The 14608-nt window shown below is 45.6% G+C and overlaps 1 long non-coding RNA gene across 3 annotated transcripts in view; it reads right to left on the minus strand.

Annotated features, from left to right (window-relative positions):
* Window positions 1-868: 868 nt before the first annotated feature.
* LOC121041357 (uncharacterized) overlaps window positions 869-14608 on the minus strand; it is a 61674-nt gene continuing 47934 nt past the window's right edge. The window contains exons 2-5 of one of the 3 annotated variants that reach the window (XR_005795701.1): window positions 14489-14552; window positions 7419-7593; window positions 4609-4693; window positions 869-2170 (exon numbers count right to left, since the gene is read on the minus strand). This is a non-coding gene — a long non-coding RNA (uncharacterized LOC121041357). Of the gene's footprint in view, window positions 2184-4608; window positions 4694-7418; window positions 7594-14488; window positions 14553-14608 lie in introns of all 3 variants that reach the window. The other 2 variants (XR_005795702.1, XR_005795703.1) reach the window with 2 other exon arrangements.

Consider the following 14608-nt stretch of genomic DNA (forward strand, 5'->3'; position numbering starts at 1 on the left):
GTAAACTGGAAGGAAGCTATTTGCGAGCTGTTGATGTTTATCTTTGCAATCATGTGGGTGAAATCTTCCTGGAAAAGGAATATCCTATACAAGAAAGCAGAAATGGGGAGAAAGAAGGAAGGAGATAGAAAAGAGAGAGAAAGAGAGGGAGAGCGAGAGATCTGATATCATATCAACCTCAGCGTTCAGCCATTCCTGAAGCTAGTTCAACCCTGGATCATTCCATTACCCAAGCCAGTAAATTGCCTTTTTTCTTTTTTTAAGCCAAGCTGACATGGGTAGGATTCTGTTACTTGTATCCAAATACATCCTGAACAATGCAGGGTTTTACCAGGCTCCTTGGTGTGTTGGATGCCTTCCTTTGGTGCCCACAGCCCTTTTTGTCATGTAATTTTCCATGCCCTCGGGCTCTGACTCTGGACTTAGAGCAAGCTGCTTGGACCGCCAGGATGTTTGCACATGTGATGCATAAACAGTTTGCAACTCTGGGATCCCTTTTGCCATCGTGTGAACAAGTCCAGCTTAGCCTGTGGGATGATACATAAAGCCCAGATGAGCTGTGCCCACTGAGGCCCCATAGACCAGCCTGCCCAAGTTTCTCCGGAAGCTGACGGTAGCCCTCAGAATGAGGCCTGCCAAAGAACCACCCGGCTGAGCCCAGCCCGGACTGCCAGCCCCAAGACTTGTGAGCTAAATAAATGATAGAGGTTTGAAAACACTTCAGTTTTAACATGGTTGTTAGGCAGCAAAAGCTGATACACAACAAAAGGTGGAAAAGGTATTTGAAAGGCACTAAAGGAGCGTAGCTTATCACCCTGTGGCCTTTTGGGTGGATAAGGAAAACAAGAGGCTGTGGTATTAAGCTTAAACCAAGACTGGCTCTCGATCGCCAGTACTTAAACAAGGAGCCCATGGCACTTACTGTATCTGAGCCGAGCCCTGTAGGTTGAGAAATCCGTCCCTGGCACTGTCACCCATAGCCATTCTGGGCAGTACTCACTGAGGTCATCATGGCCAGCATAGGACGAGGGATCAGACCGCACACCTAACAATTCAGAATTCCTCCTGGCCATATCCTATGGTTATGATAAGAAGAGTCGGAAGGCAGTAGCTTGCTGAACACCTATGATATTCATAATACAGCAACCATTTTTTTCTTCTGTAGGTCTGACTTAGTGTGCTCATAGTAAGTCTCTCTGACTTAGTACACTTTTATTCTTTTATGAAGGTTATTTGCCACCTATAATTTTTCATTTTCTCCTTATGTGTGATTGTTCATATCAAATCAAATATTAAAATACCACCACTACTACTCAGGATGGCTCACATGTATTGAGTACTTATCAGTATCACCCTCTGGACAAAGGGTCTATAGGCCTGGTCACCTCTAATCTTCCCGAAAATCTGGGGAGATAGGTGCTGTCAACCCCAGTTTACAGATGAGAAAACTGCATCCCTCGCTCAGGTTCACAAAGTTATTAAACATCGCAGTTACAAATGAAGGGAGACTGATTATATGAGCTAGAGAAGGGGGGAGGCTTCCTGATAGATGCACTTCACCTGCTGTGAAGACAGATCAGGATTTCTCACCTACTAGCTCTGTGACCTTGGGCATCTTACTAAGCTTATCTGGGCCTCCATTTCTTCTCCTGTAGAATGGGAGTCATAATCTCATCTTTCCAGGTGGTTGGGGGGAAAAATTAAATGAGAAATATAAAGCTCCTAGCACAGCATTAAACCCACAGTTGGACCTCAATCCCTTTTCTTTTTTCTTCCAGCAGAGGAGACTAGACCATACTGATTTATGGTGATTTTGTCCAAAGGAATGTAAATTCCATGAGAATGTGGGTCTTTTTTATTTTGTTTACACTGTATCCCCTGCCCTACCACAGGGCCTGGCATATCATACACACCTAATGCTTCTTCAGTTGAGTTCTGTACTTCTGTGAGCCTGTGATTCTGTGAGATGTGACCAGCAGTGACTTCCTAAGGGCTGGTTGGGACCAGGAGGTAGAGGAGATCAAGGAGCAAAGCTTTGCAAGGAGGTGGAGAGAGATGGGCTCTTGCCTCATTCAACAGCCCTCCGGGAGCCAGGCCGAGTGGCTTGCAGTGTTGATAAGAAGCACTCACCATCCATCCTGGGGAAGTGGCTTGTTTGTTGCTGGAGATCCTGGAAGAGGGTCCTAAGCACAATCAGTGGATGCAGCTTCTCCCCTTCCCACCCCCACACCCCTCCCAAGCTTGTCATGGCCTCTGCCTCGGAGCCCCCACCCATCTGCACAGTGGCCAGGCTTGGAAAGAATTCTTCTTTGATGCCAACTATCAGCAGGGCTCTCAGAGGGTGTGAATTATTCATCGACAAACCCAGCACCCATCTGTCTCCAGTTGCGCTGCCGGCATCTCCCTGGGCCCAGAAGCTGCCCAGGGCACCTCCAACCCAGGCCTGCCTGTGGGTTCCTCATAATGAATTTTCGGCTGCCCTGAGGCTTTTGCCTTAATTGGAGAGATGATGGGGTAAGCAAGAGGCTCTAAAGTGTGCATTTGAAATCAATTTGCTTCTTGAAGTGGCATGAAAACCAAAGTCTAAAGGATGCCCACTGTGAGGGGATTTCCCTGGTGCCACTCGGCTCAGTCTCTGCTAATGGCCTGTGTTTAATGGCCCCTCGCATCTTTTGCTCTGAAGAGGTTGGCAGAAACTGTGATGGGGTGGAAGTGGCTTTGTGGGGAATGAAGGCTTTCAGTGGTGGAGGGCCCACAGGGTGCAGCCTCTGAGAATCAAGGTTGGAAGATGGGGTGGCCGCGATAGCTTGCACATGCATGGTGGCTGCTCCGGCGGAGGTGGGGGGGACCTTAAGGGGCTCAGCAGTAAGATTTCAGAGATGTGTAAAAAGAGGTTAAGTTGCCTGTGAACTCAGCCTACTTCCTGAAATCTCTGGAGGAAACCGCGTATCTGTAGGATAAGAGGCCAGAGGGAGGAAGGCCTATGGGTTGGTGGTCGTGAAGTCTCTTAATTCTAAGGAAGAAGATGTTATTTGTGTACATTTTAGTGACCAGTGACTGACTTTCAAGTCTGCATATCCAGGGTTAAAAAAATAATAGGGTCCTCACTGGAAGGTGTATACAATAGTAAAGAGTTCCCTGAGAACTAACAATAGTTGTAACTATTGACATATAGCAAGCCATTTCAAGATGTTTATTGGCCCTAGTTACTCTTAGTTTTAGAACCTGACCCTACAGGATATATTAGATCAAACCTTATAATGTACCATTATCACATATGTATATAATTTGTATATATTATATAATATATACCATACATATACATACATATTGTATATTATATATCATAATGCATCCATATCAATATGGAGATTTATTCATTTATTTATTTAAAGGAGTGCAGTGGCCTGCAACATTTTTTAATTTTTTTTAAGTTTATTTCTTTTTGACAGAGACAGAGTGCGAGCATGAGCTGGGGAGGTGCAGAGAGAGAGGGAGACACAGAATCCAAAGCAGGCTCCAGGTGCCGAGCTGTCAGCACAGAGCCTAATGCAGAGCATGAACTCAGGAACTGTGAGGTCATAACCTGAGCCAAAGTCAGACGCTTAACCAACTGAGCCACCCAGGGATCCCTGCATTTTTTAAAAATAATTTTTAGAATTTGCTTTTGAACTTATTTGGCTGTGAACAGTCACTTATTTAATTTACTGTTGGCTATGTTTTGTAAGCAGTCATCATGCCTCCTTAGAAGTTCACGCAAAACAAGGTAACCAAATCATGAATTTCTTTCAGACGTAATAAAATCATTATGAAAACAAAACTAGATAGTGAACCCAGTGGACCCAGTGTCTGTAGACATTTAATGAAACGTTTATTCATCTTGGGTTTTTTTTAATTTTTTTAATGTTTACTTATTTTTGAGAGAGAGAGAGAGAGAGACAGAGTGTGTGAGTGGGGTAGGGGCAGAGAGAGAGGGAGACACAGAATTGGAAGCAGGCTCCAGGCTCCGAGCTGTCAGCACAGAGCCAGAGGCGGGGCTTGAACTCACAAACAGTGAGATCAGACCTGAGCTGAAGTTGGACGCTTAACCGACTGAGCCTCCCCCAGTTTCCCCACATTTATTCATTTTGATTTTGCATATTTTTCTTTGCATATTTTAGGCCCACACCTTTTATTCTTTCCTGGTCTCTAACATGTTTGTGAGAGCCAGACTCTGTGGCCACGTGTTGTCTGTTGTGCGTGTGTGTGTGTGTGTGTGTGTGCATATGTGTGTGTGTGTCTTACTGGACAGAGCATCCTTGCCTGGGTGGCTGTGCATATGGGGAGCCGGAGGAGGTACTTTCGAGGGGTCTCCAGGCTTCCGGAAGTCTTATTTCTCACAGGTCTTACTGGTGGTTTCTCTTGGTCACGGTACTAAGCCTGGCAGGGTGTGCGCTCAGGTAAGGAGGTCTGCTGCTTGTGTTCAAATCAGCACCTCCAGGTGAGGAAGACCTGTGGCTGTGCCAAACCCACTAGGCCCTGCTAAGAAACCCAGGGACAGCTGTGGATAACATACCCTCGGGAGGCACAAGAGTCAAGAAATAGAGAGGGAAGGCTTGGTCCTTTCACCTGGTGTGGGGTCTCTCGGGGGGCCTTGGTTCATGCATCACCTCACTCAGCAAAGGAGTAGTAAGGAGCTGTTCTCATGCCCAGCCTGCAGTGGGAGGAGGTCAAGGACAGATGGGACAGTGAGGTTTGTCATCACCACCTGGTCGGTGGCCTCCTCTCCATTAACGTATTTACCTCTTGGCCCTCAACAGCAGTGAGCCTTCAACACTAGTTGGGGGCTGACCTGGTTCTGAATGTCAGGGGGCTCCAGGGACTCATGCCCATGGGTCCCATTCAGGCCCTGACCGCTTCAGAAGTCCAGCAAGAGGAACGAGGAGGGCTAAGTGTGAAAGGACATCTTATGGTGTCCAGACCCTGCCCTCGTGTTTGGTTGTTTGCTTCCTAACCTTATGCCCCAAGCAATCATGTCCTCTCTTTCAGTTGCAAAAACGGAAACTGCAGAGAGTTGAAATGGTCGCCCCAAAGTGGCAAAGGCAGGATTTGAACTCAGAGCACTCACGCTCAAGCCCTGTTCTGTTTCTTCCACACCCCGTTTGTTCCTTGAATTCCTAGGAATGTTCAGACTGTCATGAGTATGTGTTGGAATTTCCGATATGCCTCAAAAATAGATTAGTGGTAAATTGTTCCTTCGTGAAGCCAAGCAGAGAGAAGTGGTGAATATGCTAATGGCTGCCAAGGGGCCTCTTTCCGGGGCAGAGATGCACAGCAGGAGTCGGGTGGGGTCTGAAATCCAGCCCACATGTCACCTGCCCATCAGTACCACGATGTGGACTTACTCAGACCAGAGAAGGGTTTCTTGCCAAGCTCTGCACCCCTGAGCTCACATCCACCCGTGGATGCCCCTTAGTAAGTTTTGCAAAGGCACTGCTTTGGTTTAGGTTTTCCTGGAAGCAGACCTGGAGAGATATACTGCAGTGTGAGTCTTCTGGGAGGTGATCCCAGGAAGCACCGGTAGGGAGTAGGGAAGACAGGGAAGGGGTGAAACCATCCCGGTGTGCATCAAGATGGTTATCCTTGTAGATACATTTGGGGCACAGTAGGGAGCATCGCCTGAGTCATCCTACTGCCCCATCAGTCATCATTAGGGCTGCTTCCCGGGGCTCTTCTGCCGGCCCTGCAGGCAGGCTGTGTGTTCCAGTTGGCAGAAGGCCTTCCTGGAGGGTCACGGTTGTTTCTGATGAGCTGCTCTGACTGCAGGTGTGTGCACAGGGCATCCGGGCAGGGCGGGGAGAGCATCCTCTCTAGGCACCTTCTAGGTGAGCATAACTTCTGTTCCGCCGGATGTAATCAGCCGAGCTATTGTCTGTGACCTAGTCCCCATCCATCACCTGATACATCCACCTGTTGACGTTGTCCTCCCACAGTCTAAACAGGGACCGCTTCTGGAAAAAAACCAAAACACCCACCACTGCTAAAACATAACTGTGACATAAAACTTCCTGACCCTACAATCAAGTCTGGGATTTGTTCCTGGCTCTGGTGTGTGTGCCTAAACCAGTGGCCTGGCTTCGTCTCCTGCCCACCGCCCCGCCCCCCCCCCCCCCCCCCGCCCCCATCTCTTCCTCCCCTCTGCCTCTAGAAGCCCGTAAGGAAATCCAGGTTTCCTGGCTTCCTGCCTTCCTGTTTGTATCCTATGGGCCTCCGGAGGGTTGGCAGGGAGCTGGCCCGGCACTGCTCACAGCTCAGGAGGGAGGCTTGCCAGGGGGCCGAGGCTCGGCTGGAGGTCTGGGGGCCTGTCTGGAAGCCCTGTCTGTCACACAGCTGTACGTTCCCTTCCATGGTTTATTTACCGAGGGCGGCCGGTGGATATTATGGGAGGTTGGAACCGTGCTTGGCATGGGCCCCAGCAAAGCTGGATTCCTGCCTCTGTTGCCTCCCCAGACCTCAGAGTCGCGTCCCTGTCAGCGCTCTCCCCGGGCCCCTGGTTCTGTGGTCTTGGGGCTTTGGCGTGACCTCAGAAAGAACAGAAGGAGGAAGGAGTCTGACAGAAGTGTAAAGAGCTGATTCAGATCAGAAACCCCCAGACGCAGAATTGTGACTATTTTAGTCTCTATTTCGTCCAGCTCTGTTGCCGTTGTTCACTGGAGGTTTTTGATGTTACTCTCCCGTTGCCACTTTCCGTGTTTGCCCCGAACAGAGACTGCTCCTGAGGAGGGGAGGGCTCAACCCTGTTGCTTCCTCTGTCACCGCCGATCTAATGAGGTGTAAATCCCACAGATGCCGCTCAGGCGGCCGACGTAGTAATTTATATCAATTGGTGTGATTAGAGGAAGCCCTCAATCATCCCGTGGTGTCTCGTCACAATCTGTCATAGTCGTAATCACATGAGCGTCACCCTGAGTTTGTGCCGCGAAGAATACACTGCTTTCCTGGATTCTGCTCAAGAGCCCAAATATAAGATTGAGAGATGGGCCCAAGGAGGTAAGTCACATCCCTCCCATTTGCAGGGGGAGGCCACCTGGCCGAGAGGTCCCATGTGTTCCTGTGACCTGTTAGCCTGCCCTCACATGAACTTCCTGGAACATCGGTGGCTCAACTGGACATGAGACCCCCAAGTGCGGAGTCTCTGGGTCCTGAGCAGAGAGAGCCCTAGGCTATGACCCAAGGGTGCCGCCACCCTCTTTACCCTCTGCCTTAGTCTCTCCGGTTCTAGCTCTGCCCCAGGTATCCAGTGATGAGTCAAGCAGAAGCACCCCTACTCTCAGGAGGTTTCTATTCCAGTAAGGGAGCCAGACTTTCAACCACTAGGCCTATGGAAGGCTAACCTAGCCTAGGGGAGTTAGGAAGATTCCCTTGAGGAAATGACTTACCTGAGAGACCTCAAGTACAGTAGACCTGGGGAAGGGACAAGTCTGTGATTCCATCCAAGGAAGCAGCTGTGTGGTCCAGAAATGAGAAGGAACTTGCCTCAGGCGGGCAGCAGTACCGACAGGGCTAGGAGCAGAGGAGGAAGCTCATTTTGTCCGCCATGTTGAAGACTTAGAACTGTTAAGAAAAATTGTCCAAAACTTAGAAATATGGTAAAAAGGAAGACTATAGACTCTTTCAGTGTCAGACTAGAGCATTATCTACCAGGCCCACCCAAGAATGACTTAATTGTCTGTGGGATTGTACCTTTGTTTGATTTTGCTATGAACTGACTGGGGCTCTACAATATCACTAGTGCTGTCATTAATGAGTAAATCAATGTTTGACACATATTTATTCTTCATCAGTGTAAGAGTTGGGTTTTCAGAAATCACTGTCTTGAGGGCACCCCCATGTGCATTGTAGCATTATTTACGATAGCCAAGATATAAACCTTAGTGTCCATTTACCAATGAATGGTTAAAGAGAATGTGGCATATATATATATATATACACATATATATATACACACACACATACACAACTGTATACATACATTGTGAGTATCTACATATACACATTGTGTATGTATATATATTACAGACACACACAATGGAATATTGTGCAGCCATATAAAAGAAGAAAATTCTCCCATCTGTGACAACATGCAAGGACCTTGAGGGCATCATGTTAAGTGAAATAATCCAGACAGAGAAAGACAAATACTGTATGATCTCACTTATACGTGGAATCTAAAAGAACCAAGCTTACAGGAACAGTGAACACATTGATGGCTGCCAGCGCAGGAGCTGGGAGGTGGTGAAGTGGGTGAAGGTGGTTAGAAGGTACAAACTTTCAGTTACAAGATGCCAAAGTTCTGGATGATGTTACCTAAACTTACTGTGGTGATGGTTTTGTAATATATGTAAATATCATTATGTTGTACACCTTAAACTAATACAATGTTGGTGGCTCAAGTTGGTTAAGCGACTGACTCTTGATTTTGGCTCAGGTCATCATCTCATGGTTCATGGGTTTGGGCCCACACAGGGCCCTGTGCTCACAGCTCGCAACCTGCCTGGGGTCCTTTCTCTCTCCCTCTCTCTTTCTTGCCCTTCCCCTTCTCTCTCTCAAAATACATAAACTTAAAAAATGAATATAATAATATAATGTTATATATAGATTATCAATAAAACTGGGAGGAAAAAAAGAGTGGTGTTTTCCTCATCAGAACATTATTCTTTGACAGAACTTTCTCCTCAGAGTGATAAGAAACTGTGGTGAGTTTTAAGCAGGCACCTGCCATGATCACAGTTGCCCGGGGACGTAGTGGTAATGTTCTTCTGAGGAAATGAAGAGACCCAACTCCTACTTTTTTTGTCAAAAGGTGGGGTGGCGGGCGGTGGGGGGTGTTGACAACTGAATTTGGCTTTCCCTTTTGGGACAAATAACTGGTTCGGTCGAGGGCCAATATGCTGTTCTTACCATCAAGTGTAGGTTTATTATAGGGTCTTTGTGCAAACAGAGGAGACTCTAATCATTGCGGTGTCCATTTTGTTAAGCTTTAAAGCTGTGGCTAATAATTTATTGTAATGGGATCCAAACTAATGAACTCCACTTACAATTGAAATGTTTTAGAAAGCTTTCTTTCCTCCTGGGTCTCCCCGGGAGGTCGGGCTCCGGCAAAAGTGGAACCACTCTGCCACCGGGCAGATTGCTCATCAGCTGTGTCAAGTGTCAGAAGATTGGGCCGTCTCTTTAAAGTGCTTTAAAAAAAAAAAAAAAAAAAAAGAGAGAGGGGAAAATACCAGCATTCATTTCCATAAATTATTGAATATGAATTTAAAATCATCTAGTCGGAGAGGTGTTGAAATTACCCATGCTAATTGGCAAGTCGGGGAAGCAGCGGCGGGGCTGCAGAGAACAGCGCAGTAATTGTCGTTCCGGGGCTGCGGTGGCCAGATGAGGAGGATGAGCAAGGTGGGGCAGCCATGCAGATCCAGAGGGGGCTCAGGAAGAAAGCCCCCGGGAGTCATGCCAGCACCTTCGTCCCCGTGCTGTCTTCTTTGATCCTTCTTGCACTCTTCGGGGACCGTTATCGCTCTGAGAGGTCGAATGCCAGAGGTCACGTAGCTAGTGGGTAGGTGGCCTAGGTGACTTTTGAATCTGGTTGTTTCGGGTTCAGTGTGCCAACGTGCCTTGCCTGTGATCCGTAACCATTCTTCACTCGTCGCCTTCTCCGTGTTTATGCTCCCGTGTCATCGAACTGGTACAGTAGAAAGAGCGTGACCGCCCCCATCCCCCAACCCAACCCTGTAGAATTAATGCCCATCAGGTTTAGTTTTAGTTGACAAATGATTACATCGGGAAATTATGATTCCTCCTTCCCTGCCTCCCTGCCTGTATTTTTTCCTTTCCCTCCAATGTATGTATCCTTCAACTTTTTGCTCAAACATCATCCACTCAGTAAAACCTATGGCTATACTACTTAAAATTGCAGGCTGCATGAGCCCTGACTCAACAGTCTTGTCTGTCACCGTATTCCCTTTTTTCGTTTTTCCCCCACAGCATTTATTATCTTGTAACTTTATATATAATTTGTTTATTATCTTTATTACTTACTGTTTGTCTTCTCTTAGTAGAATTTAAATATCAAGAAGGCAAGACTCTTCGTTTTGATTACTGATGTATCTCAAGTGCTTAGAACAACACCTAGAATGTAGTAGGTTCTTATTAAATATTTATTGAATGGATGAACGAAGGGATACTTATTATATGGCCATTTATAATGTAATGAAAACCAAAATCAACAAAGAAAGCAAGCCAATATTCTTGTACACACCCATGTTCTAAGTGCTTGCATATCTTTTCTTTCATTCTTGTGATGTAGCAACTGTCATTATCATCATTTTACAGATGAGGAAACTGAGGCCCAGAAAAGTAGACTAACTTGCCCAAGGTTCCACAGCTAGTACTTTTAGAATCAATTTTGTTGAGATATAAATTTCATATAATAAAATGCTCCCATGTTCAACATACAGTTGAAGTAAGTTACCCAAGTAAGGTGTGGAACTTTTCCATCACCCCTTACACTTCTCTTGTGCTACTCTGTAGTCTGTTCACTCCAGCCCCTGGGAACCCCTACTTTTGCTTTTTCTAGAATGTGGTGTAAAATGGAATCATGGCAGGTACTCATTTATGCTTAGCTCTTTTGCTCAGCATAATTATTGGAGATGACTCCATGTTACTGTGTATATCAAGAATATATTCCTTTTTTTTAGTGCTGAGGAGTATTCTATTAAATGATTAGACCACAGTGTCTTTATCCGTTTGTTTGTTGATGGACACTTGGATCATGTCGGCTGTTAGAAATAAAGCTACTGTGAATATTCAGGTACAAGTTTCATGTGGACATACGTTTTCATTTCTCTTGGGTAAATTGCTGCATTGTATGGTCACCGTCTTAATGAGAAATGGCCATATGGTTTCCCAAAGCATCTGGACCACTTGGCATTCCCACCAGCAGTACATGAGATTTTTTGTTCCCCATCCTCACCATCATTTAGTATGGCCAGTATTTTTAACTTGAAATTAAACTCTTTAACTTCAAGCATTGAAGTGGGTATCTAGCATTGTCTCACCATGGCTTAATTTTTCATTTTCCCAATGACTAATGATAATGAACATTTTTCATGAGCCTCTTGGCCAATAGTACATCTTCTTTGGTGAAGTGTTTGTTCAAATATTTTGCCCATATTTAAAAATTTTTATTTTAGAGAGAGAGAGAGCATGAATGGGAGAGAGGGGAAGCGGGGGGGGGGGGGGGAGAGAGAGAGAGAGAGAGAGAGAGAGAGAGAGAGAGAGAGAATCCTAAGCAGGCTCCACGGTGATCATGGAGCTCCACATGGGGCTCAGTATCACAATGCTAGGATCATGACCTGAGCCAAAATCAAGAGTCAGATGCTCAGCTGACAGCCACCCAGGCTCCCCACACCTTTTGTCCATTTTTAATTGGATTGTCTGTCTTATTATTGACATTAAAGAATTCTTTATATATGCTAATTGTTTTTCTCAGATATATGTAATGTGATTGTTTTTTTCCCCCAGGGTGTAGGTGGTCTATTCATTTCGTAAATGGTGTCAGACCTATTTTTGAACCAAAGTCTGCCATGCCCTTCATTCCTTTCCATTTTCTCAAGTAAGGTTTATCTCAAAGAATAAGATGGACAAGTTTGACAAAAAGTCTGCCACACTCTTGAGGGGTTAAAAAAAATCATAAAGAATAACCAAAATAGAGGAAAAACAAAATCTTGGCCTGTGTTTGTTCAGAGGGTTCAGAAACAAATTACCCTAATGGGAGTCTGAGGGAGGTGGAGAGAAAGTTAATCACTAACCCAGGCTCAGCGTTGTTTTAATTAAGCATAATAAGAATAATGAAATTATGCACCTCTTAGGATTTATGGCTTAGCTCTATTTGTATGGCACCAAGAGGATTTCAGGAACAAATAGAAATGATGGGATCCCAGGGACTCCTCCCGTCTCTCTGGATTGTCCTTCCATAACTTCCAGGGTGCTGGAATGAGGTAGGAGCAGCAGCCCAGGGTAGGGGGTCAGGAGCCCTGGGTATGTGACTTGGGGCAGACATTCCACTCCCTGGTCCCCAGTCGCCTCAAATAGGGAGGATTTAATACAGCAGTGTGCAACTGAATGTTTAATAATAAGTGCCTGGGGCGCTGGGGTGGCTCAGTCGATTAAGTGTCTGACTTCAGCTCAGGTCATGATCTCACAGTTCGTGGGTTTGAGCCCCGAGCCAGGCTTTGTGCTGACATCTCAGAACCTGGAGCTTGCTTCAGATTCTGTGTCTCCTGTCTCTGCCCCACCCCTGCTTGTGCTCTGTCTCTCAAAAATGAATAAATGTTAAAAAAAAAAAATTAAAAAATTACGTGCCTAATAAATGCCTCTCCTCCCCCACCAAAAGTACATAGATATCTATATATGTACTTGCACATGTACATATATATGTGTACTTGCAAATATTATATATTTAGTGTACATGTAACTAATATTAGTAATGTATAGTATGAAATTTTGCATAAATAAATGTAACATACTATGCAATTGGAGTATATAAATACACTACACAATTTAGTATAAGTTAAACAAACAATATTGTACATCCACATTGGCAAATGATTTTCACAAAATGCTTTTGTTGATTTCTGCCCACCTTCTCTATCAGTATCTGGCCAACAATTTCAACTGACAAATGGATGGAACTCCAGCAGGCGGACTGGTTGATGATTTTGCTTATGTTGCAGAGTAAGATGGAAGTGAAACAGTGAAGACGCATTTTCATCAGTGGCATGAGTGACTTCTTTGCTGAACTGGATAGCAGTGTTTGATTACCTCAAGAATATTTCCTTGATTTTTGTGCTATTTGCAGCTTAACAACTATATACGTGATGCACCTGATTATTGACATTTTCTCAATCACTTTCTTAAGTCGAGACAATCAACAAAACAATAGATGAAGCTCTGAGTTAAAGTGTTTGCCAAATGTCTGTGGTGCAAATGCCAATGTCTGTGGTGCAGTGTCTGTGGTGCACCTGTGGTGCAGGTGTCTACACCTGCAAATTGACCTCTTTTACGCCACCAACGCGATGTACCTGAATGGGGATCTAGGAAGAGATGTGCGGTTGTATGGTTTACCCACTGTGTAGATACACGACAGTAAAATGTAGTAAAATACTTAGGAAGGGGTGGTTTTGAGTATTTACTGTCTTTATGTTTAATATAATTTATTTAATAAATTTTTATGTAATTTACTTTTTTATTTAAAAAAAATTTTTTTTTCAACGTTTATTTATTTTTGGGACAGAGAGAGACAGAGCATGAACAGGGGAGGGGCAGAGAGAGAGGGAGACACAGAATCGGAAACAGGCTCCAGGCTCTGAGCCATCAGCCCAGAGCCCGATGCGGGGCTCGAACTCATGGACTGCGAGATCGTGACCTGGCTGAAGTCGGACGCTCAACCGACTGCGCCACCCAGGCACCCCTGTAATTTACTTTTTAATAATGACCGTGTTTGTTGAAAATTTTACAGTCAGCTCTCGGGTATCTGTGAACCAGTGGCAGCACAGCACTGGTTTGGACGAGACCTGCTGTCTGGTGGGATTTCCAAGAAGGACCCATGTTGCAGACCTTTACTCTCCAGGGTCACCGTGTCTCCCAGCCAGGGCCAGGCCTGCTTCCACTCTGAGAGGAGCAGGTATGTCATGATGTATTGGTCTACTTGGGCTTCCATAACAAAATACCACAGACTGAGGTACTTAAAATGACAGAAATTTATTTTTCAGTTCTGGAGGCTGGAAATCTAAGATCAAGGTGCTGGCAGTGCTGGTTTCTGGTGAGGCCTCTCTTTCTGGCTTGCGGACGGCTGCCTTCTTGCTCTGTCTTCACATGGCCTTTTCCCTGTGTCTCTCCCTCTTCTGATAAGGACACCAGTCCTATTAGATCAGGAAGCTCCCCTCCATAACCTCATTTAACCTTAATTAGCTCTTCAAAGTTCCTATCTCCAAACCTAGTGTCTTTGAAAGTTAGGACTTCAACATATGAATTTGTGGAGCACCCAATTCAGTCCATAACAAGTGGTTTCTGTTCTGTTAAGAGAGAGGAATAGAAACAGAGGTAATGAGGCAGTACTTGATGTCAGAGGTAGGTCTGGGAGGCGGGACCCCTTCTTCAGTGTGCAGTGTGTGGTCGGGGCCAGGGGCTGACCAGGTGGGGAGGAAGTGGGGAAGGGAGAAAGTGTAAAGGCTGATGCAGGGCTGAGAGCCCAAGCCCAAGGGGAGACATGACAGTGCCCTCAGTTCTCACACTGTGCCATGGCTGGGACCTTTGCCCTTGGAGCACTGTCACCCTGAATTGACAGTGGAGCACAGTGATCAGGGCCATGGACACAGAGCCAGGCTTCCTGGACTTCAAGTCCAGAAGCATCATTTACTAACTGGGTAACCATGGGCAAATTACTCACCCTCTCTGTATCAGTGTTCCTATCTGAAGAGTGCAAGTAATGCTAGTACCTTCCTCCAAGATTGCTGTGAAGATTAAGTAAAAAAAAAAAAAAAAAAAAAAAATATATATATATATATAT

The sequence above is a fragment of the Herpailurus yagouaroundi genome, unplaced genomic scaffold (genome assembly GCF_014898765.1).
Source record: "Herpailurus yagouaroundi ecotype Mexico unplaced genomic scaffold, PumYag 183, whole genome shotgun sequence".
NCBI classification, from domain to species: Eukaryota; Metazoa; Chordata; class Mammalia; order Carnivora; family Felidae; genus Herpailurus; species Herpailurus yagouaroundi.